This window comes from Prionailurus bengalensis, chromosome E1, assembly GCF_016509475.1.
Source record: "Prionailurus bengalensis isolate Pbe53 chromosome E1, Fcat_Pben_1.1_paternal_pri, whole genome shotgun sequence".
Taxonomy (NCBI): domain Eukaryota; kingdom Metazoa; phylum Chordata; class Mammalia; order Carnivora; family Felidae; genus Prionailurus; species Prionailurus bengalensis.
In genome coordinates, this window is record NC_057347.1 from 17,650,459 (window position 1) to 17,673,820 (window position 23,362).

General features: G+C 50.6%; 1 pseudogene; it reads right to left on the reverse strand.

Annotated features, from left to right (window-relative positions):
* Positions 1-3,850: 3,850 nt before the first annotated feature.
* Positions 3,851-4,497, reverse strand: LOC122486045 (annotated as a pseudogene).
* Positions 4,498-23,362: the final 18,865 nt, after the last annotated feature.

Below are 23,362 nucleotides of genomic sequence, written 5' to 3' on the forward strand. Positions count from 1 at the left end.
CCCAACCCTCCTCACAGTTGGACGGCTCCCTTAAAGAATGGTAGACACAACGGGAAAAAGCGTACTATTTAAGTATGTAAAGACTTGATACAAATATATAAGGTCAGTCCCCAGATTTCTCTTGATAAGGTGTCGGAGGAGATGAACCGTCTACACACAAGGAGAAGCAGACAATAAATCCTCCCGTGGAAGTGTGCCCAGCCTCACTAGCAACGAAAGAGATAGGAATTTATTAACTTCAGGGTACGATTATGTGCCTATTAAATGAGCAACAATAAGTAACAATGACAAAATCTGATGTTGTCAGTGCCGTGGGGAAGGGGAGAGAATAGGGCGGCGACTCGGATTGTCTGGGGCTTCGGGAGAGTGCGGGGCAGCGTGCAGGGACAGTAGAATGGTTCAAACCCTCCGACCTAGAAATCTGACTTGGGGAACTATACCCCAAGGAAATATCCAAAGGAAGAAAAAGACATCTGTATGAAGACATTCATAGCCATGCTCTTACAATATAGAAAACTGGAGACAACCCAGCCACAGGGAATATCCGAGCAAATCTGGCGGGTTGACACAACGGAATACTATGGAGCGATTCAAAATGACAAGCTGAGGACTGTGGGCTACATCGAAACGTGCGTATGTATGAAATCATCCTAAGGAAAAGAACAGAGCACAAACACACACACTCGGATCGCAACCAGGAGTTATGTGTGTGCGTGTTATCAAAGATCTAAAGAGAATTCGGCACAGTAATTGAGATTAATGCTCATCAGTTTCCGCGTCCCATCAGAATTGAGCTTCCATTCACAATTTGTAAAAGGGGAGGGAGGAATCCCCTGGGGAAGCAGATTCCTCAGATCTCCTCGGTCACTGGTTCCAGGGCTGGGGGAAGTTCTTTCTTTGTTCGAATCTCGGTTCTTCCTGCTGCCCGCCCCTCCCCCCTTCCCCAACCGTCTCTTATTGTTCGTTCTCCAGGGAAGCTACAAAGCGGCTCTGTGTCCCACCTCTCCTTTGTTTAACGTACTATCCCTTCAGAAATAAAATGACAATTCCATTCCCCCACCGTCACTTCACAAGGCTGCCCTGGATTCCTGGACGCAAGCATCCGCTTCTCGTTAAGAATTTCAAACAGCTCCTCCGAAAGCAGACACTGGCCGCGGCCCAACCTTGAAATGAAAAGGAAATCGGCTTCTGAAGTCTTCCCCTTCTCTCTCAGGGTTGCCCCGTCCTTGCGGCTGTCCTGACAGGGGCAGGCGGAGAGAAGAGATCCCCTCAAATTCCATTTTAACACCCATTTTGGATCGGAAGACTATTAAAGAAAGAGCCGGCAGCCCTACCCCACGCCCGGCTGTGTGTCAGCAATTGCGGCTCGTGTCCTGGGGCAGAGCCACCGAGGATGTGAGGCTGAACTGCTCATCTGATGGCTTGATTGACACTTCGCAGACGGGGGAGGGAGAGCCCAGCCAGGGAAGCAGCAGGCTGCACAGCTCAAAATAATGAGAGGACCCGAATCGGGAAAGAGCGTGGAATAAATAAGAGAGACCTAGGAGTTGGATGGCGAGGGAGAATCTTCTGTTCTCTTTCCTCTGCCCCTCTTTGCCAAGGAGCCGGAGCCTGGGGCAAGGAGGCAGGCAGGCAGACCGGGAAGTGGCCCCTCCAGACCCATCCTGCCAGCTGCCAGGGGTGTCCGGGGCCCTGAATGTGCAGAAGATGCCAGAGTGAGAAAACCAGGAGCCGCAGAACTGGATCTGTACGTGGTCTCCATACACACTGTGGCCCCGTTGCATGTCTCCGGTTTGACTCCCCATCGCTACCCCCCCTCCCCGCTCGCTCCCTTTGCCCCAGGTCAACCATCTGCCTTCACTCACCTAGATTCTTGCATTAACCTCATCCCCAGGCTCCTGGCACCCCACCTTGCCCCTCTTAATCTAGCCCTCCACGCGCCCGCCAGAGTCCTCTCTCTAAACAGCAAGTTGAACAGGCCAGTCCCCTACTGAAAATTCTGTAACAGCCACCCATTTCCTATTACGATAAAATCTCTTGGCACACAAGGCACTTTGCGTTCTGGCCTCTGCTGGCTCCCGCAGCTCTAGCACGGGTCCCTTCTCACTGTGCTCTTCGGGGCCTGGCAAGGCTGAGCTGACAGAGCTTCCAGCATTCACCGTGATCGTTCCAAATTCTCCGACACCCCCAAGCCAACTTGGACGTCCTCTCTCCTATACTCCCTTCTCTGTCTAGTCTCCGTGATAACAATGAGCCAAGTATGTTGTAATTGTTTGCGTGTCTGCCTTTCCCCCCGAAGCTCCCGAAGGGGAAGGGGTCTGCTTTTGATTGTCATTTTCCACAGGTAATACACACATACGGAGCAACGGTTACATTGTTCAGCAGAGAACACTGCGCAGAGGGCATCTCCTCACCACCCTACCCTCAGCCACTCTGTTCTCCTCATCCCATGCAGTACTGAGACGTTCGATGGGTGTGCAAACACATTTAAACTGCACGTTCTTGGGGCGCCTGGGTGGCTTGGTCAGTTAAGCGTCCCACTTCGGCTCAGGTCATGATCTCGCGGTCCGTGAGTTCGAGCCCCGCATCGGGCTCTGTGCTGACAGCTCAGAGCCTGGAGCCTGTTTCAGATTCTGTGTCTCCCTCTCTCTCTGCCCCTCCCCTGTTCATGCTCTGTCTCTCTCTGTCTCAAAAATAAATAAACGTTAAAAAAAAATTTTTAAAAAAAGAAAGAAACTGCATGTTCTTTTTTTTTTTTTTTTTAACTTCAGAAGTAGCACACTACACAGCACCTTGCTGTTTCCATTTCCTGTATCGTGGCTCCCACATGTCAGATGGAGCCGGAACATTCTTCCTGATGGCCGCAGAGTATTCCGTGCACGGAGAAAGCATTTAGGACAGAGAAGACACCCATACATATTTTTTTTAATGTTTATTTTTGAGAGAGAGAGAGAGAGAGAGCATGAGCAAGTGGGGGAGGGACAGAGAGAGACGGAGACAGAATCTGAAGCGGGCTCCAGGCTCCGAGCTGTCAGCACAGAGCCCGACGCGGGGCTCGAATTCATGAACCACAAGATCATGACCTGAGCCGAAGTCGGAGGCTTAACCGACTGAGCCACCCCGGCGCCCCGGCACCCATACACGTTTGCTGAAAGTATGGTAGGTTTTTCTGTCTGCCATAGGCACCCGGACTTGCGCGGCTCTCCAGCCATCTGGTATTGGGTGTTCGGGGTGGGGAGGTCTCATCAAGGCTGGCCTGGAGAGGTTTATCAAAGGCTGACAGAGCCCATCTTCAGGCCTGTAGGTAGAGGGGATACAACACCAGAGACCTTGGCTTCTCCTTCCTGCCATCCTTTTGTGTTTGCGTTTGTCAAGTGGCAGATATTACAGTCAACTCTGCATCCCCAAGATACAAGCATCCCATTGCTACGCAGTCTCCAGGTAAGGAGGAAAGTCCTGTGAGTAAAAAACTAAATCACTACTTAGCTTGGGAAGGAAGCATCCACCTCGGACCCCACTAGGACAAAGGGCAATGCAGTAAAAATGAGGGGAAAGAGGGGCACCTGGGTGGCTCGGTCGGTTAGGCGTCCGACTTCGGCTCAGGTCATGATCTCACGGTCCATGAGTTTGAGCCCCGCATTGGGCTCTGTGCTGACTGCTCAGAGCCTGGAGCCTGTTTCAGATTCTGTGTCTCCCTCTCTCTCTGCCCCTCCCCTGTTCATGCTCTGTCTCAAAAATAAATAAACGTTAAAAAAAATTTTTTTTTTAAATGAGGGGAAAGAAGCATTGTCATTGTCCTAAGGGAAAACTTCTCTGAAGATGAACACTGCAATCTTCTTTTTTCTTTTACTTAATAAAGTTTTATTTTCCAAAGTGGACAGTTGGCAGGATCTGTTCATGAATCTTCACCAGCAGCTGGCACATCTCCACCCTTGCTGTTTCTGGTGTAAGTGACTTGAGCTCTGGGCTTTGAAACCAGGGACGCCTGGGTGGCTCAGTCGGTTAAGCATCCAACTTCGGCTCAGGTCATGATCTTATGGTTCGTGAACTCGAGCCCCGCGTTGGGCTCTGTGCTGACAGCTCAGAGCCTGCTTCGGATCCTCTGTCTCCCTCTCTCTCTGCCCCTCACCCCACTCTTGCACATACATGCGCACTCTCTCTCTCAAAAATAAACATTAATTAAAAAAAATGAGTCCTTTACCAAGGAGCTCCTGAAGGGCAACCCTGGCCAGGGACCAGCACCCCCGCCCCCGTGAGTCTTCAGTCTCTCAGAGACAACAGCTGGAGCTACAAGCTTATAGGTGGGAACTTCCTTAGAGTTTGTATATGTCATTTGTCAAATGAGATCAGGTTATTGAGCTTGTCCTGAACTATGCCTTTGGACCACTTCTCCTTTCTGGCCTTGCCCCCAGATTTGCTCACTGGGTCTTTGTCTTTTTTGGACAACTTTCCAGCATCTTTTTCTTGTCGTCCTTGGGCAGCAATGAGAAGCTTAGAGAGTACCCGTCACCCCTGCAGCCTCGCTAAGATGTCAGACAAAAAGCAAATCCTCAGATCTTCTTTTTTTTTTTTTTTAATTTTATTTATTTTGAGAGGGAGAGAGCTGGGGAGGGGCAGAGAGACAGGGAAGGAGAGAGGAAATCCCAAGCAAGCTCTGCACCCTCAGTGCAGAGCCCGATGTGGGGCTCAGACTCACGAACTGTGAGATCCTGACCTGAGCCGAGATGAAGAGTGGGACGCTTAGCCAACTGAGCCACCCAGGCGCCCCAAATACTGGAATCTTCTCAATCTTGTTTCGAAGTCTTGCTATCCCAGCTATACACAAATATGTGTGCACATGTGCACACCCATCTGACGCTGGTGCTCTGACACATACCGAGGTGCTCCTTAAGGAGGCATCTTGATACCTGTGCATGTCTGCGTGGGTGTACATCCACCACTGTGCTTTTGGAGAGCTCCCACTAAAACTTAGTAGACGTTAGGGGACAATAGCAAATCAAAGAGTGCTGAGAATTGGCGACCCCGTTCTGCCCCTTGGCGGTGAGGGTGTTTAGCACGGAAACAACACGTGAGACATCTGTCAGGAGCCTCTCCTCCCTTTTCTGGAGGGACTCTTCCATGGCTTTACCATGCTTCATAGCCTGGCTCTCGGGACACCCTGGGATTGGAATTTGCAGTGAGAAATGGGGGCAGGAAGAGTCAGGTGGCCTTCACAGGGATTGGGCTGGTTTAACGTGACAAATAGCAACCCAAATTCACTAGCACGCAGAGGGACCGGCTCCAGGGATTCAGTGCTCTAATATTCCCCCGCTTTCAAGGAGCTACGGTCTTTCCCTCTCCTACCTGGGCAGCCTGATGTTGCTGTGCATTAGGGAATGTGGAGCTCGGGTCCCCCCAACACTATCCTGCCAGACGTAAGGTCAATGGAGCCAGAGAATCAGAGGGAAGCCTGAGGGAAAGGAGGAAAGGGAAGGGGAGGGAAATTCTAGATAGCCACTCCTATATCATCTTCGCTCCCCATCTCCCACTAGTTGCCTCCAGGCTGGCCTCCAAAGCCAGTCTGGCCCAAATCCTGAGTCTTCATGTCTGTAAGACTCATCTCCCTTTCTCGGCTTTTCTCTCGGGTTCTTATTCTACTCTTTTTTTCTGTTTCTGCCTTGGGCCTCCTTCCTGTCCTTGAAATCAAGACAGAGGGGTATGAGGGAGGGCCTTTGCAGAGAAATAGTAGGCTGCCAGGACCTGCCTGGGGGAGAGGCCTCGAGGCAGTAGAAGGGGGAGGGGAGCCTAAGGGAGCAGGGAATCTCAGGCACCAAAGCCACAAAGCTCTGCCTCTTAGTGGGAGCCTTAGTCCTCTTTTTCCTAATCGAGTATTTTATGGAACGTGTAAGCCCACTGGGGCCGGAAAGACGTCACAGAGCTGTATACCTCCCTCCTCTCTCCTATGGCTGCTGATTTAGACAGGCTATTCATGCTTGGGATTCACTGGCCTCTTGAATCTGTGGACAAGTGGCTTCCATCAGTTCTGGAAAGCACTCAGCCATTATCTCTTAAATATTTGCCTCTCCCCTATTTGTTCTTTTCTGTTCTTCTGGGATGCTAATTAAACATATACTAGGCCTCTGGCCACTGTATCTACTGTCTTCTCCATCCCACTCCCCTTTTTGTCTCTCCACACTGCATGCTGGGTAACTCCTCACTATTATCCTCTACTTTGCTAATTCTCTGTTCTACTGCATCGTGGCCGCTTTTAAATTAATGCGTTGGATTTTAATTGCAGTTGCTATTTTTTTTCATTTTCGCTTAGAATTGATATTTGGGTTTTTTAAAGTCTATTTTGTTCCCTTATGTAATTTTTTATTCCATGTAAATATTTTCAAGCTTGTGCATTATTTCTCTGACCACAATAAGCATGGTTGTTCTATAGTCCATGTCCGATCAGTCTAACGTGTGAGGTCTTCTCAGGTATTTTTCATTTATCTCTTGTCTCTACGAGAAACATGAAACCTTATTTTCTTCTAAGCTTGTCTATCTTTAACCATGTTCTGGTAACTGCATTTGAACAAATTATTGCTTACTATACATTAATTTATTACATGTTCTTCCAAATAGATAGGAATACTCAGAATACAAAGGGGCTTTCCTCTGGAGAAGATTGTGCTTACTTCCATCAGATACAAGGGGCACCACCAGTCCCAAGCTATCTAAATGGAGTGCCTGGTCTGAGGTCCTCTGGATCATGCAGGAGTCCTTTGGGGTCTCAGTGGATTGAGGGGAAGATGCTCTATGAGATTCCCCACCACGTGGAGACACTGAGCATGGGTTTCTAACCCACTCACTCTCCCAGGTGATCAAAATGAAAGTTCAGATTTACTAGGATTGACAGATGCTCTTTCAGGGGAAAGTGCTTTGGTTTTCTCTTCCATGTTGGCCTCTTAATTCCTTGGTATTTTATCAACCCATTGGAGCTTTTAAGATATTTTTGATATCTTATCTAGCCCTTTTAGTTGATTTCACTGGGATAGTCGGTCCAAATAATTCAGCCTCACATTACCAGGTTTCCAACCTCAGTTGTAATCAGATTACTGGTACCCAACATATATCGGCTCTCCAGTTCCTCCTCCATTTACACTCCCCTGTTCCCTCCTCCTCGGATACAAAGAGTGACTACCTCCCCCAGAGGGCAGCAAGAGTGAGAATTTCATAACAGCTACCAGAGAACCAGATTTAGGGGTGAACCAGCCAGACTTTGGCTGAAGGGCCGGTATACATGTGACCCTAAAGCATCATCAGGAATCGGAATAAGATAGAATTTGGGGGCCCAGGTGGCTTCAAGGGAATCCCCATACTTGTTTGCAAGGAGGACGATTTTCATAAGATACAGGTGTAGGCTATGACCTCCAAAGTTAAAGGCCTTCAGCTGAAAGTGGGTCCTGCTTAGGAACAAGCTCTTGTTTTAAAGAATGAAGCATGCAATTGCCTATCAGGGCTGCATTGCTCAGAACAATAGAGAAACGTGGTCCTCTGTTCATCCTTCTTCTTTGTAGTACCTAACCTCTTTAAATCAAATGTTGAACAAATATTTAAAGAAAATCAGTTTCTCTCTCTAAGTACAGCGAGAAACTGGCAACACGAGTTGCCTCTGGGGAGTGAAGCTGGGTGGAATCTTGTTACAGAAAAAGGCTTAGAAGAAAATGCTGTACAGGTAATTGCCGTCCTGAGGGGGCTCAGGGCATTGTCAGCATCCTGCTTGCATCGAAGCTCCCAACCGCAATCAGCGTTTGGCCGGGGTAGGATCAAAATCCGCAGAAAGGCCAGGGAACAGGTGAAAGGTGGTAGGCAGCATCTGGAATTTAGGGAGCATAAAAGGGGTGAAGTTGTAGAGCCCACGCTGGGTCCCATCTCTGAGCAGGGTTCTCATACAGAACTTTGGAAGGATCCATGCCGAGCTCACAGTAGCTTGGCATCAGCCAACTGTTCCTTCTTCCTGCCTCGTCCTTGGCAGCCCTCTCTCTGTCTCTCTCTCCCTCTCTCCGTGTCTCTCCAACCCCCACCCCTCTCTCCCTCTCTCTGCCTTTCTCCCTCTCTCTCTACCGCTCTCATACTTGTCCACCTTTATTTTCTTAGTACTTAGAGGAGCAGAAGAAAGAAGGCTTAGAAAACATTTTGGGAGGAGTCCAGCTGTGTTTGGAACAGACTATCAGAGCTCCTTGCCCAGAATTCTGGAACGAAAGGAAAAAGCCAAGGTTTGTGGAATGGGCTGGGGAAGGTCTGCCTGGAACCCATCCAAAAGGCTTCCTGGACAACCCTGGTCCTTGTCATTGCCCCTCAATAATAACCCCTCGCCACATTGCATAAGCTTATCAAAAGTTTCATGGCGCCCACTTTATAGATATTCAACCTTCACAACAGCCCCGCGAGGTAGGCAGGGAAGGCATTTTTACTCCCATTTTGCAGACAAGGAAACTGGTAGCTAGTAGGTGACAGAGGCAGCATCCCAACCCCCACCCAGGACTTCAGGCCCCAAGTCTTTCTCCCCATCCAGAGACAGGTCCAATGCTCTCATCCCAGAGCATCCTGCGTCCCGGGCTCAGTGCTTCTCTGAAGAAGGGCAAGGAGGTGGTTCATTCCATGCTGCAAATCACAGCATTCCCTACCCCTCCCCTGCAAAGAAAGAGAAGGAACATGACCCCCAATGGGAAGAAATTCTAAAGCAGCCCCTAGGGACCTCTGGAGAAGCTGTTTGATTTATTTCGGTCCCTACTGGTATTCTGTGCCACATTTATAAACGTCAGCGCCGGAAATGAAGTTCCCACTGCCCTGGCAGCTGCTGGTTGCTGCTGTTGCTCACTAAGGGTTCAGATAAAGTGTTCCCCCCTCCCCTTGATTGATAGAGAGCTGAGAATAAAAGAAAAATAAAAGCCCCCTGGAGCATTGATGGAAGGGAGGGGGCAGCTTCTCAGGAAGAGAAAGGGAAGTGATCTAGAAAAGGCTGATATTAGTGGAACAGAGAGGGTGTGTGCACGTGTGTGTGTGCGTGTGTGTATGAGGAAGGGAGAGAGAGAGAATAAGGAAAAGATCCAGTTTTTAAGGCCACGTGGAAAATAAATACTTTCTGCTCGTGTAGACAGAGGAAAAGTAGTGAAATCGTAGTTTGTTTCAGGGGCTCTGACACAAGATGGAAGAAAGGTGGTCTTTGTAACCTCTGGGTTTCTACTCTTCCCTGAGCAGAATTTGCTATCTTCTAGGGTCTGGGCCAGGGAAAGAGAGTGGCAGAGACTGCGAGAAGAGAGTGGGAACAAAATAAAAGGTACAAGATTCCCAAAGGACCACAGAGATCCAAGGCTTTGTTGTTATTAACCGAACCAGTGGCTGAGATTGAAGCATCCCTGCTGGGAGCGGGCTGTGGTTCCGTAGATACTGGTGTGCACATTTTTGCAATAACGCCTTCTCTTGCGGGTCTCCTAAATCCGTGATGCTTTCTGGTCTCTGAGAAATGCTGGTCGGGACCAATTCCACCAGTCCTGGCAGAGCACCTAAGGGACTCAGCAGTTAACCAAGGGATGGCCTCAGTGATCCCCAAAGCAGCAAGACCTTTAAAAGTCACTTTTAATCAGATTGTTTTGTATCTTCATGTTAACACATACTAAGTCAAATCTTCCCAAATGACTATCGTTCTCTTCAAAGTCACCCACTTGAGAGGCCTTGTAGTTAACCCACTGACACTCGCTATGTGGCGTAAATCATCCTGGAGGGCAATTTGATAAATACTTCATGCCCAGTTTATAACCCAGGCAATAAAATGTCATATTGCTTGATAGAGATTCCTTCCTCTGCCTTAATGTGTTTATCACACCTGTTTCCTGGTAACGTTTGGCTCCTTCCAAGCACTATATCCTCCATCATGCTGCTAGCTCAGAGCGGTGTGAACCCACCCTTGGAGGACACGACAATTCACTGAGGGGGTGGAGATATGACCGTTAGCATAAGAGAGAAACACACAAGAGGGAGAATAGTGACATTAATGTGATGGGTATCTGGGTGGGGTTTTGTTTCTTCTCAGTTTCCTTATACGGATAGAAATGTTTCTGTGTTTTAAAAAGCGTGATGTACGGGGCGCCTGGGTGGCGCAGTCGGTTAAGCGTCCGACTTCAGCCAGGTCACGATCTCACGGTCTGTGAGTTGAAGCCCCGCGTCGGGCTCTGGGCTGATGGCTCAGAGCCTGGAGCCTGTTTCCGATTCTGTGTCTCCCTCTCTCTCTGCCCCTCGCCCGTTCATGCTCTGTCTCTCTCTGTCCCAAAAATAAATAAACGTTGAAAAAAAAAATAAATAAAATAAAAAGCGTGACGTAAACAAAATGGGATATATTTATACAATGGAATATCATTCAGCCTTAAAAAAGAAGGAAATTCTGGCACATGCTATAACACAGGTGAACCTCGAAAACATTGTGCTGGGTGAAATAAGCCAGTCGCTCGGGGCGCCTGAGTGGTTCGGTTGGTTGAACGACCAATTTTGGCTCAGGTCATGATCTCGAAGCTCAGGAGTTTGAGCCCCACATCAGGCTCTCTGCTGTCAGTGTGGAGCCCACTTCGGATCCTCTGTCCCCCTCTCCCTCTGCTCCTACCCTGCTCACTCTCTCTGTCACTCTCAAAATAAATATACTTAGGGGCGCCTGGGTGGCTCAGTCGGTTGAGCATCAAACTTCAGCTCAGGTCATGATCTCACAGCTCATGGGTTCGAGCCCCGCGTCGGGTTCTGCGCTGACAGCTCGGAGCCTGGAGCCTGCTTCGATTCTGTGTCTCCCTCTCTCTCTGCCCCTCCTCTGCTTGTGCTCTCTCAAAAATAAATAAACATTTTTAAAAATACACTTAAAAAAAAGCGCCAGTCACAAAAAGGATAAATACTATATGATTCCACTTGTACAAGGTACCTAGAGTAGTCAAGTTCATAGAGACAGAAAATAGGTTGACAGTTGCCAGGGGCTAAGAGAACGGAGAGTGGGAATCAGTGCTTAATGGGTACAGAATTTCAGTTTGGAAATGCAAAAGTTGTGGAGACGGCCAGTTCTGATGGTTACACACCAATATGAACGCGCTTAATGCCACTGAACTGTACCCTTAAAAAGTGGTTAAAATGGGGGGCACCTGGGTGGCTCAGTCAGTTAAGCATCTGACTCGAGATTTCAGCTCGGATCATGATCTCACGGTTCGTGGGTTTGAGCCCCACACCGGGCTGTGCACTGACAGTGCAGAGCCTGCTTGGGATTCTCACTCTCCCTCTCTCTCTGTTCCTCCCCTGCTTGTGCTCTCTCTCTCTCTCAAAATAAAGAAGTTTTTTAAAATCTTTTTAATGTTTATTTATTATTGAGAGACAGAGCGCGAACAGGGGTGGGGCAGAGAGAGAGGCAGACACAGAATCCGAAGCAGGCTCCAGGCTCCCAGCTGTCAGCACAGAGCCCGACGCGCGGCTCGAACTCACAAACCGTGAGATCATGACCTGAGCCAAAGTCGGATGCTTAACCGACAGAGCCACCCAGGCGCCCCAAAATAAATAAGTTTTTAAAAAGTGGTTAAAATGGTAAATTTTAGGTTATGTGAATTTTACCACCAAAAAAAAAAGCATGGATAACAAAATCAAGTCTAGTCTCAAAAGGTGAGGATTTGCCATCACTGATGCTATTCAAAAGAATGTGCTGGGCCAGGGGCGCCTGGGTGGCGCAGTCGGTTAAGCGTCCGACTTCAGCCAGGTCACGATCTCGCGGTCCGTGAGTTCGAGCCCCGCGTCGGGCTCTGGGCTGATGGCTCGGAGCCTGGAGCCTGTTTCCGATTCTGTGTCTCCCTCTCTCTCTGCCCCTCCCTTGTTCATGCTCTGTCTCTCTCTCTGTCCCAAAAATAAATAAACGTTGGAAAAAAAAATTAAAAAAAAAAAAAAAGAATGTGCTGGGCCAACGACCAGAGAGAAAGGCCCAAAATATTCTTTTCTCTGGATCAAAACAGCACTGGGGGTCAGGCAGGTAGCTGTCACTCCTGCTGTGAACCGGTTCCAGGGAGGAACCACACTTCCTCCAGGGCTTCTGTCCTCACACCTCCTATACAGTTGTGAACCTGCCGGGGCAGAACCATTCTCCCAGCCCTGGAATGTTCCACAGCACAACCTGGGTCTCCCTGACCCAGCCCGCGGGGCCTGGCCGGATCCCCTGGCAGCACAAACAAGTCATGGTTCTGCTGGCCAGGCGGCTGCTGAGGTGGCTTTTTAATCCCCCAGCCGTGCCTTCCTAGTGATTGCTTTTATTAGGAAATGTAATGAAAAAGACTATATGAAGCCCCTGCCAGAAAAAAAAAAAAAAAAAAAAAAAGCTAATAAGATTTTGCACCAAGTGTGGCGAGAAAAGAAAGGGGGGAAAAAGCACATTAGGAGTCAGATAATGAGATAAATGAAAGACCGCAGGGAAGATCATTTTTGCAGACTTGCCGGATGGTTGTAAAAATTTTAATTTGCTGAATTCTCTTTTTTCGTCGTCTCTGACTCTCCCCATCGCTCTCACTGGCTTTCCGACGCCCCGAATCTTGTCCCTGTCTTTCTCTCTTCGCGTCTCCCTCTCTTCTGTGGTTGCTCCCCCTCCGCTTCAGCTCTTGCTTTGTGGGTGCGCGTGCATGTGCGTGTGCGTGGGTTTCCTTTCACCTCTCAGGACTTGGGCAGGAGGCTGGCACCTTGGGCGGCGAGTCAGAAGGAGCGAGCCCTTCTGGGAGCTGCTGTGATTCGGCTGAAGGGAGAGAAAGAGGGAGAGATCAAGGGAAGAAGGAGGAGAAAAACGGGACTGCGGAGGAAGGACAGGAGATCAAAGAGCAGAGAAGTAAGGAGGAAGAGAAAGCCCCCGCTGCTCCCGCAAATCGATTCTCTGCAATGCCCGCCTTCCCGTCTGTGCTCCGAGCCGCTGAGCAGAATGCCACCACCGTGGGATGCCAGGCCTGAACAGAAGGGCTCTGGGGCACGGGGCAGGCGCAAGGGCCAGGCTGCTAGGGACCACTGGGCCTGCCTTGCCCTTGGGGAGAGGTCTCGCTTCCCCAGGACGCCCCCTCTCACACATCGAGGCTTTGAGGAGGTCCTCTCCAAAATCGGGCTCTGGTCCTTGCTTTGGCCGACTCCTTCCCCCTGTCCCACACTCGGGAATTCTCCTGCGTTTCTTTGCTCCTCTGCAGAAATCCCAGTCCCCGCTGCAGTTGGAGGGCTGGAGAGTGGACACGATGAATAGCTTCCCCAGGGGGAGGAGGAGCCTGAGAAAGTACGGGAATGAATGGCTCAGGGTGGAGACACATTGTCAGTTATTAGGAAAATCTCTCTCGCTCTTCCATCCCTTGTTCCTTCCCCAGTGGGGACGATGCGCTCTGCTTCCTCCCAGGGAAGACTTCTCTCTCTGTGCTCTGCCTCCAGCAAAAGTGTGCTGTCGGCTACCTAGGGGATGGGCGTTTCCTCCAGCGGCCACTGCAGAAAAGAGAGCCGTGAAAATCGGCAAGTCGCAAGTCCTGGGAAGGAGAGGACCTCTCAGAAGGGGGTGTGGGGACTCTGGCAGTGGGGCCCCAAGCTGGCGGGACAGAGTAGTGATAGGCAGTCCCAAGAGGGAGGATGGAATTGGCTCAAGGTCAGTGGAGGGGCGGTGGCGGGGCCGCGGGGCGGGGGGGGGGGGGGGGGGGGGGGAACGGATTGCAACTTGACTGTGGAGTGAAATAAGCTGGGAATAAAAGCAAATGCACATGGCGTTTCCTACGCTCCTCACCACAGTCCTGTGAAGTTGGTACTATTGTTAACATCTCCATTTTATACATGGGGAAACTGAGGCATGGTGCGAGGTTAACCACTTCTTTCTACTTCCCCTCCAGAACAGGAGACAAGTTTGGCAAAGTATCGGAGACTACGCAAGAGGGAGAAGAGCACTGTGGTTGAGAACGTGAACTTTTGGGCCAGACAGCCCCAAACGGACTAGCAGTGGGACCTTGGATGAGATCCTTAGAACTTAAGGTCACCCCTCAGAGCAACGTGAAGAAAACTGAAAGCATGTCAGTTACACATGGACACAGTGCCTGGCCTCTGAGCTCAGTCAGTGTCAGTGCTTAATGTCGTTACTCCCTACTACCCAGTGCTTGGCAGCTGGCAAGCCTCAGCTTTCCCTCTCTGGTCTCCCACTGGAGGGGGAAACGCTGGAGATGGGTCCTCCCCCGGATCAACTTCTTAGGGGCGCGCAGTCCTGCAGACAGGCCTCAAAGAGCTTCAGCACCCACAGCACAGCCCCTCACCCCAGAGCCTCCCTCCCCTGCTCTGATCCCCTGATCCCAGGGGTTCCCAGGCCTCGGGAGCACCCCCCAGTACTGTGACTCAGTGAATTGTTCAGGGAATGTGTCGCCCTCCTTCCCTGCCTCCTTCCCTCCCATGGCCCCTGCTTTTCTCTTGATGGAGAAGGCACAAATTAGGCAGAAAGAAAAATGTTGACAGTTCCCAGCCTCCCTTGCTGGGGATAAAGAGAAATACGTTAACCGTTGAAGCTTTAGGCGGATCAAACACAGTTTGTGAGTTGCTTCAAATGTATTATTCATCTCACCAATGAGATGCAGTCTTGGGCTTTCTCTTGTCGCCCCAACAAGAGGAAACCTCGGCCACTGGGGAGATGCTGGGCTCCAGAGAGGAGGGGGCACCTTCAAAATGCCATCTTTTCAGCATTAAATCAGTCAGTGGGTCTCCAGTCCGTCTTGTTCCTCTCGAAGCTTTCCGAATGGTATGGGTCAACTTAACCAGAGTCTAAGGATGCAAAATCTGCAGGTAAGACCCACAGAATTGGGCACAACAAACACGTGGAATCAAAGAGTAACTGTGACACTCAGAGGCAGGAGCTGGAGATGTGTGACCCTGGAAGGTCCTCCATGTGCCACTTGAACTTGAGGGATGTAACTGTCATGGGCTGGAAGAGCTCTAAGAGAAGGCATCGCAGCCATGCCATGAGCTCTGAGACACACTGCACTCCCCCTATAGTTGGATGCCTGGAGGAAGGATCTGGATTCAGACACATCTCTTAGGCTTGTGATTTGGACAGGTGGACGCCCCTGAGGGTTCTACCTTCTTTCCTTGCCCCTCCTCCTTTCCCCTTTGGCCACTGAGGTCCCCTGCGGGCTCCTGGCCACCTCCCACGGTTCTGAGGCACCAGGGCAAGCTTCGCAAATCACACACTGCCCCTTCCTAAGCCTCACCCAGAGAAGAAACCACCCCGGCGTCCCATGATCTTGCCCCACTATCTCACAAGCCTTTCATTTGTGCTGTGCTGAGCATATCAGTGGGAAGTGGGGATAGAGAGTGGGCACTGCTGGTGGAATGGGATGTTAGAACAATCCAGAAGGAAGAGATTTTGACATGATGTATCAAAAAGCCTTAGAGTGTACATTCTCTTCGACCCAGCAATTCCATCTCTTAGAAAATGCTCCAAGGAGGGGCACCTGTGTGGCTCAGTCAGTTAAGCCTCCAACTTCAGCTCAGGTCATGATCTCACTGTTCCAGCCCCGCACTGGGCTCCATGCTGACAACTCAGAGCCTGGAGCCTGCTTCAGATTCTGTGTCTCCCTCTCCATCTGTCCGTAGCCCACTTGTGCTCTCTCTCTCTCCCTCTCTCAAAAATAAACATTGAAAAAAAGTTTATAAAAAAAGTTAAAAAAAAAAAAAAAAAAGATGGGGCGCCTGGGTGGCTCAGTCGGTTAAGCGTCCAACTTCAGCTCAGGTCACGATCTCACCGTTTGTGAGTTCGAGCCCCACGTCGGGCTCTGTGCTGACAGCTCAGAGCCTGGACCCTGCTTTGGATTCTGTGTCTCCCCCTCTCTCTGCTCCTTCCCCACTCACTCTCTGTCTCTCTCTCTCTCTCAAAAATAAATATTTTTAAAAAATTAAAAAAAAAAAGACACTGCTCCAAGGAAACACTGGACAAGTGTGTAAAACTGTATAAAAATGGGGCACCTGTGTGGCTCGGTTAAGCGTCCAACTTCGGCTCAAGTCACCATCTCACAGTTCGTGGGTTCGAGCCCTGCGCTGACCTCTATGCTGCCGGCTCAGAGCCTGGAGCCCGCTTTGGATTCTGTGTCTCCCTCTCTCTCTGCCCCTCCCCTGCTCGTTCTCATCTCTGTCCCTCAAAAATAAACGTTAAAAAAAAATGTTTTTAAATAAAAAATTAAAAAACTACAAAAATGTCCATCCCAGCTTTGTTGATAATGGCAAACCCATCCTAAAACCACAGTCATAAAGGATTGGTCACATAGTAGCCTTCTGATGCAGTCATTGAAAATCAGATTCTGCAATATGGGGTGGGCGGAGTCATATGCAAATATATTTTCATTCCAAAACAATTTTCAGATAATAGAGGTAGAGCACCCGCCCCCCACCGAATCCTAACCCAATCCCATTCCTCTCCTCAAAGTACTCATTATTAGCAGTTTAGCATGTATCCTCCCTCTCAGGCTGTTATTTTGAAGAATTGTATTTAATGTAAACAAATAAATAACTCAGGTTATGCAAATTTGTAACTAGAGATGTGTGTATGCAAAGAGAAAAGTCTTGCTGATTATACATCAAAATGTCAACAGTATTCAACCCGAAACAGTGGGACTCTATGTGATTTTTACTTCCTTCTGCAGGAGTTAGGGTATTTTCTACATGAACAGAAAAGAAACAATGCTATTTTAACGTTTATGTATTTTTGAGACAGAGAGAGACAGAGCATGAACGGGGGAGGGTCAGAGAGAGGGAGACACAGAATCCGAAACAGGCTTCAGGCTCTGAGCTCTCAGCACAGAGCCCGGCGCGAGGCGCGAACTCACGGACCGCGAGATCGTGACCTGAGCCGAAGTCGGACGCTTAATCCCCTGAGCCACCCAGGCGCCCCAAGACAATGCTATTTTAAAATGCAGTAAGGGGACCCTGGGTGGCTCAGTTGGTTGTGTGTCTGACTCCTGATTTCGGCTCAGGTCATGATCTCACAGTTGTGAGATTGAGCCTCATGCCAGGCTCTGTGCAGACAGCATAGAGCCTGCTTGGGATTCTCTCTCTCCCTCTGCTCCCCCTCAAAAAATCTGCTCAAAAAATATATATGTAGTAAAACACAAGGAATTGAAAACATTGGCCGCCTCTGAGGAGTGAGAGAGACTATTCATCAGGCACTCTTTTACGTCTTTTGAATTTTGCACCTTGGGCACGGATTACCCGTTCAAAATGCGGATACAATTTTTAAAAATTTAATACGGCAATAAAATAAAATGAGGGGGCTGGCGGAGAAGACCTCCAAAGGGCAGCATGCCCTGATATTCTGGGAATCCGTAAAATCCTTCAAGCTGTCGTTATAGCTTCTGAATCTGCTCAGGATTCACTCCAATAGGTGCTCGTCTCTTTCTGTCTCACCAGGCAAGGAATTAGGGCCTATAACCTGGAAGAAATGAGGTAGGGTCTAAAATAAACCAGGCTGCCAGCCAGAAATAACTTTGTAATAATTTACAGCATAGCAACAGTAATGGCTCGGTTGAGCCCGTTCTCATACTTTTTCAAAGTATTTTTCATCTCCCTTTAGTTCTCCAAATTTTTCTTGAGGCTACCCGCTGCCATCAGGTTCCTGGGCAGGAAAAGAGGGGGCTGAAGACCTAACGGGCCATTGTTTGAAGTCAGCCCGGAAGATCCATATTTGCCAGGACTGGATGTTGGGTCTCAGACGAGAGTCCCCTCTCCCTCCTTCCCTGGGCCCATCAGCTCCATCTGCCCCCAGCTCCTGTCTCCTATCTCCTGCCTCAGGCTCCTAATTTATAAAAGGAGGGTAATCAGCCTTGCCCCAGAGACTGGCAATGGGACGTGGGTGATGGTTGATGGACTGTAGGCAAGTGACCGGGTCCCCAAAGCTGGAGCAGCTTCCAGACAGCCACAGGGCGGGAGGATGTAGATGGCAGGATGGGGGCTCTCTGAGGCCCGGCATAACCACTGTTTATCGACGGATGACAGACATTTTTAATTGACCATGTTATGAGAGGTACGGGAGATGATGAGTATCTGTGTATGAGGACACAGGCAGCCCGCCCAGCCTAGAACATGCTCCATGGGGTATTAATTCCCTCCCCTGGAAAGCCTCCTCCCCGGATCCCCTCCAGACCTACTGGTCCCCCTTCTTCCTCTGAGCTGCCCTATGCTTCTGACACTCATACATCTCCCAGTACTGTAATCTCGGGTGCCTGTTTCGCACACAATCTCACCAGACCGAATTCCTTGAGGGCAAGATTTGTATCCAAGTCATTTCCATATGTCACATAGTAGGTCCTCAGAAACTACTTCCTGAATAAACAAATCGATGCAATTTTTGGACCCATGATCCTTGCAAAGTCTCACCAGGCTGTCTCTCACTCCTGGCACAGAGGCTGCCCCAAGACCCGAGCTCCCTGCCCAAACTCACTCCAAACCTGACCCAGAGGAGGTAGGAGCAGAGAGATGTGGGGGGTGCATGGTGTGGTGAAGAGTGGGCTGGGCTGTGGTCCTGGCCATCAGAGCCTTAACCGCCCTGGACTCAGCTCCTTCATCTATACGTGATCACTAGATCAGATCAGGAGTGGGAAACTCAGATACCCACCGAGAGGGAATCAAAGAGTGGAAGAGACCGTAGCTGGGTAGCAGGCATGTCCCTTACCAGCTGGTCATTGTCAATTGATACAAGACTGTGGGTCAAGTGTGGCAAGATTTTATTTTTCAAGGCAGCCAGAAATCAAGGTGTTGTTTTTTTTTTTAATTTTTTTTCATCTTTATTTATTTTTGAGAGAGAGACAGAGTGTGAGCAGGGGAGGAGCAGAGAGAGATGGAGACACAGAATCCGAAGCAGACTCCAGGCCCTGAGCTGTCAGTGCAGGGCCTGTTGCAGGGCTGGAACCCAGGAACCGTGAGATGGTGACCTGAGCCGAAGTCAGACGCCCAACCGACTGAGCCACCCAGGGGCCCCCAGAAATCAAGATTTTTATATGAAGTCTCCTGAACTGGTCAACCACAAATCCATAGACCCTATTTGCAGCCTGGAGGCCACCAGTATGGGATCCAAATGCCCTCACCTCCTTTCCAACTTCCAGCTCTTAAATTCTCTGCATTTCAAGAAAGTGGCCTGAATACTTGTGTTTCTGGAGTAACCTTGAAGGGCAAGACCCAAAGTGCAGGCCTCATTCTGGCCACCAGGCCTCTGGCAACTGCCATCCTGACCCCCAAATTGCTACCTTATGCAAATGTGTCCCCTGTCGGCCACCAACTGCCCCCCCCCCAATGCCCCACCGCCACCACAGAGGGCAGAGATAGGAGAGGAGGAGCCAATGGCCACTTGTCCTGGGGTGGGCCAGAGTCAGCCCCTCACTTCCTGACCTTCAAAGTGCCTCTTCTGGGCGCAGACCTAGGCCCGGCGGCGGGCTGGGGGGGGGGGGGGGGAAGGGGGGGGATGCGAACCTGCCACCTCACCTTGCCCCTCACGGGCGGGGCCCACCGGTGATACCGTCTCACCTAATAAATTCCTGTCAGAGAAGCTGTCAGGGCCGGGGAAATAAATAATGATATTTAACATTTTGTAATAACAACAATTAACCAGTAAATAATGTCCTTTAAACTGCAAACGCCGGAGTAAATTAATTCTTCTAATGAGCTGTCAGGCACGGAGGGAAAAAAAGTACCCGTCTCCTTTGGTGCCACGCGGCTGCCGTGTGAGCAGCGGGGGAAGCTCACCTCCGCCCCGGGAGCTCATTACCGGGAAGCACGCGGCGCGGGTTTCCCGGGGAATCGGCGGCCCCGCCCGCCCCCACGTGGCGCCGCGCCGCCGCCCGTCCTCTCCGCACCCCGCGCCCCGGGCCCGGCCGCTCCGCGCCGCGCACCGCCAGGTGCCTGTTGCGAACGAGCCCGCGCCGCGCGGCCAGCATTTCAATTAGAGCCGCCCGGCTCCCTCGCCTTCCCTCGCCTGGGCCCCTGGGCCGCGCTCAGCCTCGAGGTGGCTGGGGGCAGGAGCCGGGGACAGGGGAGGGGGAGAAGCCGGCGCGCGGCCCCAGTCCTTGCTGCGTGACCTTGGAGAGCTTCCCTGCCCTCTCTGGGCGGGGACGTCGTAAATGGAAATGTGAAGCTAATCAAACCAGATGTGATTACTTCTGAGCTCCCCAGAAGCCCGTGACCGTAAAAAGACACCTAAGAGTAAGGCAGCTCTTTATGTACTGATTCGGAGTAATCTCCAAGATATATTGTCAGGTGACAAAAGCAAGGCACAAAACAGTGAGCAGAGTGTGCTACATCTTGTGTATTAAAAATAGGACTAAAGAAAGAGAATATGGGTCCCTATTTGCTTGTATATGTCTAGACAGGAAACACATAATGTGTGCTTGCCTCCGGGGAGGGCAACTGGGAGACTGGGGGGTGGGGTGGGGTGGGGGGCGGGTTGGGGAGGGGCTTTTCACTGACTAGGCTTCCGTCCCCTTATTTTCGGAACCATGTGCAGCTATTAGCTGTGCAAAAAAAAAAAAAAAAAGACAAAGCCACACACAGCAGAGGTCATCTTGTCTCTCAGCAGCTTTCAGGAAGTGGGAGCCACAGGGGGACGGCTGAACTGAGGCCCTGCCTGAAGCCCCTCCGGAGAGGGGGCACTGCTAACCCAAGCTAATGAGTCAGGAAGTCCTTGCCAGTGTCTAATCCCCTTCTCTCCTGCTACAGTTTGAGTGCCTTTCCAGGTTCTGTATCTGGTGGGTGGAAGGGCTGATGGTTTTATGCAGGACAGGGGACAGGGGGTGACGGGGGGGGGGGGGGGGGCAGCCGCTGTCTGGCAAAGAGAGACGGCAGGCAGGCAGGCGATCACCGCCCTCTGCAGCCACATAGGCCTGGATTTGAGTCTGCTTTTGTCACTTGCTCGCTGTGTGGTGTTGTGTGTCACCCTCCATTGCTAGGCTGCAGAATCCAGACGTCCCTGCCCGAGGACAGAAGGTGCTGAACCTGATGCGCAGGGAGCCAGGCCCCGGGCTTGATGGAACCACCTGGGGCGGGGCGGGGGGGGGGGGGGGGGGGAAGGACGGAGACGGAGAGCTCCCAGGCCCCCTTCTCCGTCTGACCAGCTCCATTTTCATCTGCTGGTATCCTCGCCTTCCTCGTCAGGTGTCTCCCCACTAGAGAGGTTCTTAGCTAAAATATATTTGAAAAGCCCTGGCCTCGGCCATTTAGAACACACTGCTGCCCGTCCCAGGCCCAGCTCCTCACCACCTAGATACGTTAACAGGACTGAGGGAGGGAAGGGGAGAGGTGTGGTGTGGGAAGGTGGCCAGCTTGGCCTCCTGACCCTCCCGTCTCCTCAACAGCCTCAACTCAGGGACCTAGAACATCGCGGTGGAAGTTCAGGGAACGGTTGCTGATGGTGAGAATTCCTGAGACAGTCTCCCCTCCCCGGCAGCCTGGAGGAAGAGGCAATGGCTTCACTTCGCCTGACAGGATCCAGGGAGGGGGAGAATGAGGGTATCTCTGGCGTCAGCTTTAAGACCGTGTTGGTGACTTAAGGCGTGAGGAAGGGAGTCTAACAGATCTGGGTTCAAATCTAGACTCCATCACTTATAAGCTGTGTGACTCCGGACAAGTTGCTTAACTCTCTGAGCTTTGGTTTCCTCTTCTACAAAAGGTGGAGAATGGCTCCCCATCTCTTGGGGCCGTTGTGAGGGTTAAGATGGCGCGTAAAATACTTAGCATAGTGCCTGGACATAAAGTAAGCACCCGGTAAATGGCTCTATCTGTTCTGGGGAGCTTTTTTGCTGCGCTGCTAGAACAGATTCCATCTCCAGGATCAAGAAGGGCCGTTGTCCTGCTGCCTGAGGTAGGCAGACCACCTCTACAGCTCCCCGATTTGGGAGGCAGCCCAGAAAGGCCTCCGGGTTTGGTTTTTGCAGAGGGCAGCGGAAAAATCGGAGCTGAAGCCAGCAAAACAAGGATCCCAGCAGCGGGTCTGAGTCAGCTCCTCTTGGGTCTGGGGGTTCAAGAGCCTTCCTCAAGGTCACACGGCCGCCTAAGCGTCCTGTCCTCCCTGTGACTGCCTCCCTGGCCTGGGTCCTCTGAGGGCCCGCCCGGGCACCTGTGTACCTGGAACACCAGCTGGGAGGGTGGGGTGTTCCAGTGCGCAGAGGAAGCTGGGTCTCAGCCACACGGAAATTAAAACCAGCTTGCCCAGTGCTGAGTTACCATGTCGCCTGAAATCAGATTGATTTCTTGGGCTTGTTGTGACGGCAGTGTTACAATTGATTCGTCTGGATGGCAGTGAGTTTATCTATTTGGAGCTGTCTGTCATTGATCTGAATAAGCTTCTAAAATAGCCCAAATACCTGGTGAGGGCGAGGTCACCACCGAGCGCGGCTCAATATTAATTATAATAATGAACAGGCATGAGGAGGGTTGGTTCATTGCCTGCCCCGCAGGGCTGGCCTCTGTGAGGTTTGGTGTTTAATATTCATTCCTCCATGCAAAGAGCTAGTGGACAGTCCTAAACTGAGTCAAATCCGCATGGGAGGTGGGGCCGTTCTCTGCTTCATGGGACCGAGAAGGAACTGGGGCTACTGAAACAAGACTTGAAACAAGTCAAGAAGGACTTCCCAATGGCTAAACGTGGATGGAGAGAGCCTATCGTTCACTTGTGAGCCAGGACAAGTTGTTTCTTTCTGCGTCTGTTTCCTCCATAAAATGGGGATTATAATATTTGCTTCTCAGAGCTTCTGTTCCCTCTGCCTCTGGCTGAAAAAATAAGACAAAACAAAACACCGGAAGCCTCTTCTGGTTCAGGGAGAAGCAGAAAGGTCCTACTTTAGGTAAAAAAAAAAAAAAAAAACACCTGCCTTGCTCAGCCTTGGCACGGAGTAAGCATTCAATCGATGGAGTTGCTATTATCATAATTATTGATTCAATGAATATTTATTGAGCGCCTGCTACCTGCTTGGCCTTGAGGAAAAACTAGTGCACAAGCCATTATCCCCTGCCTTTAAGGAGACGAAACCTGGGTTACTATGGGAATCAGGACGTCCCCCTTGCTATAGGCTCTCAGGAACAAGGGAGGGCCCTGTGTCTCGGAGACAGCTTAGAAGTTGCTCCCGGAGGCAGGTGGATGAACATGAAGGCCTCGTGGGGGTGGCGGCAGGTCCCAACCAGTGTTACCCAGCAGAAGACAACTCTATTAAAGATCAGTCAACGAGAGCCCCTCCAGAAAAGCATTCTTCCAGAAACAAGAGGATCCTCCACTCTAAGGATCTAGAGTAAATGTGATCAGACTTGGGGTTCAGGTCTGCACGAAGCAAAGAATAACAAGCTGCCATTAGCTGACATGCAG